The sequence below is a fragment of the Bidens hawaiensis genome, unplaced genomic scaffold (assembly GCF_021521415.1).
Source record: "Bidens hawaiensis isolate Kalapana, Puna unplaced genomic scaffold, B.hawaiensis_p1.1 tig00020445_1, whole genome shotgun sequence".
NCBI classification, from domain to species: Eukaryota; Viridiplantae; Streptophyta; class Magnoliopsida; order Asterales; family Asteraceae; genus Bidens; species Bidens hawaiensis.
In genome coordinates, this window is record NW_027493124.1 from 101,685 (window position 1) to 104,860 (window position 3,176).

The following is a 3,176-nucleotide window of genomic DNA, read 5'->3' on the forward strand; positions in this document are numbered from 1 at the left end:
GCATAAATGAATAAAAAGCCTTTATCGATGTATATATCGCGATCTTGTTAATCTTCATGTATCTCAATTTCTCAAAGCTTGTACTTCTTATATTACCATCTTCATAAATAGAAGGATTCATGGCGCGTGAATAGGAAATGACCAATTTACCCTTATAGGAAACGGTGATCAAGAAGGAGAGGGCCTCAAAGGAAACAATTCTAGTGATACGGGTTCCCGAAAGTCTCAACATAAAGCCACTGATTGGAGAGAATTTAGGGCAATGTTGTATCTTAATCAACAGGTAATATTTCTTAATTGCCTTATGTTTTCTCTATGTAAGATATGAAAGCGTCACGGGTCAAAAGGGGTTGGGCAGGGTTGTCTTAAAACACCAATATGAACGGTGTTTTCTTGCTGGCTTGGGTTATGGGTCAAAAAGGGGTCAACGGGGTTGACCCGAAACTAAGTATATGATTTAAAAAAAGTATGCATGTAAATGAATCCGACGCTCGTGAGCTGGAAGTTTGTTTAACTTAATTTATTTAATAAATGAACGGACATGAACGCATGACAAGCTCGTTCATATATGTTAATGAACGTATGTTCATGTAAATCTGTCTATGTTCATATTCTTAAGTCTTAACGAATGAGCATGAAGAAGAAAACTTCGCTCATTTACTTGTGTAGATGTGTACGATTATTATTCGGTTAAAGTCAACCCTTTTGTTTGGATTTGGATTATACGAAACAGAAACACAACCAAAATCAACCCGTCCACAAGTAAACGGGCCAAAATCGCTACTTACTTCTTACCAATAGGAATACAACTAACTTCTCGGGTCAACTATGCAGTCAATGCTTAACAAACAAGACGAAGCGGTCAACACAGAGTCAAAACGTCTCGGGTCAAAATGGGCCCACCACTTACTGCCCCCGAAACAGGCTGTATCCTCGTTGCAACGGAAAAGCTTGACGGGGTTCAAACCTTTGAAAGATCAGTAGTCATCTTATTGGGCTCGGGTACCCGACACCCGCAAGAAGGCCCGTTTGGAGTAATAATAAACCGACCACTTCACAAAAGGAACAAACACATGAAACCTGTTAACCTCCATTTAGCGACCACGTTTTCCGAGTGCTCGTTGCACTTTGGAGGACCCCTCGAGGCGAGCATATTCTTGTTAAAAACCAACAGCAAAAACAACCATGTTGTTGATTTTGAAGTTGTTCCCAGTTTATGTTTTGGGTCGCGAAACGGGTTAGATGAAGCTTCAGGTTTACTGAAAACAGGGGTTTTGAAACCACAGGATTTTAGGTTTTTTGTCGGGTATGCCGGGTGGTAGCTTGATCAGCTTAAAGAAGAGATTGAAGCTGGGTTATGGCACGTGGCAGCATGTAGTTCAAATTTGGTGTTTGGTGGGGCCCAAAACGAGGGTTTGTGGGAGGAGATTTTGGAGCTTATGGGTGGGAGTTACTCGGAGCTGAGCAGCAAGCCGAAGCAAGATTTATAATTATTGTTTTGAAGTGATTTGGGTTGATATGATATTGGTCTCAAGTTGTACAGAATGGACAAAGTAGAGTATTGTTGTTTTAACATATAAATGAACCATAAGCTACTGTTTCAAATGTCAAACATCATAATTTGACTTTCAGTTGAATCGGGCCATACCAATCTACTTTTGATCTTGTCTGCACGTGCGTTTTGAACTGCTCCTTGAATGTCTTTCGTGTGCTTTTGTAAAATGTTTTTTCGTACGCAAGACTATGATAGAAACCGAAAATCTAAATTACTAAAACTAAAATAACTAGCCAAATTCGAGATAGGCTTGATCTCCGATTAGCCAATTCGAGATGGCAATTCTTCAAATACAAGGTTAAGAAACCCTAATTTTATAATAATAACATTGACATTCATTACAAGGAAAAGTGAAACTATTAATACTTATTTTCTATAGTTACTAAAATAACTGACCCACTATTCTACTTCCTACAAATTAGCCTCAACTAAAAGGACAGGTTCGTATCAGACTATGCTAGCAGTAAGCGAATATCGTAGCAAGTGGAGGGGGGCGATATCAACTTATTTTCCTTTGAACGGGTTTGAGTTCTGTTGGTAAAATTATTTTCTTTTAATGGGACAGATCAAAATGGATTGAACTGGTAACACAGTTTGAAAGTCTGCCATATCTATTTCTGATTCATACAACCTCCAAAATATATATGTTCAAGTATATAGGTTATCATTGTAATAATATTGTTTAGTTCATAACCAACACATCAACTACCTATAAAATTGACAAAAGTATACGGGTCAACCAAGCCTGGATTGGCCTGTTTGTGACCAATATGACAAGTGACTCTGTCAAACCGTTACTCGCCCTGTCTAACCCGGCATCTTGTCAGCTCTGATATGAAGCTTACCATGGTGTCTTTGCTGTGTACATTATCGAACTTACTGGAATTATGTACTTGATGCATGTTGGTCGACTGGCCGTTGGTCATTTTAGTGCAAGATCAACGAGTAAAAGTGTCATCCTTAAATTTGTACCAACTGTGTCGTCTTTAAGGTTCTTAGTCAACGCTCCTGCGGCACTTTGCTGGATCTTCGAGTGATGAGAGTTCAACCAAGTCTTACCTATTTCGTTCTCTTATTGATCTCACATTCAACCAGTACCCAAATGCATAAATTTGTCCTTGTGAATAAACATGGATTTGAAAAAAATCTAAAAAATCCGAGGTGTAACTTATGGTCCATTTAATTACGAGGATCTGGGCTTTTTAAATACTTTAGTGGACCGTTGTGGATAACAAAAATGTTTATTTAAAGTTACGGGAGGTCTTCGTAGTCATAAGATATTTTTTTACCTGTAAACTAAATTTGTAATGAGCCCTAAGAATTTTACAAATGTTTATTGATAAAAGCTTAGATTTGAATTTCAAAATAAAGACAAGCAAATATTTCTCTTATAGTATGAAATTGGAACATATAAATTTAAATTTTTCATAAAGAGATGAAAGCCCGCCAAAAAAAGGAAAATGCAATCTATTTATCAACATACAAAAAAGTTACCATCTTAAAAGTAATTAAAATATCTTGCAAATAACTAGGATCAAATGGGCATCTTGAAACCTTAGAAAGAAGTCCTAGACTTTGAAAACGGGCTTCCAAAAGCGAGCAATACTAGACAAACCTTCAT

The 3,176-nt window shown here is 37.4% G+C and overlaps 1 pseudogene; it reads left to right on the top strand.

Moving 5' to 3' along the window:
• Positions 1-837: 837 nt before the first annotated feature.
• LOC143560786 (uncharacterized) lies at positions 838-1,520 on the top strand (annotated as a pseudogene).
• The last annotated feature ends 1,656 nt before the right edge of the window (positions 1,521-3,176 follow it).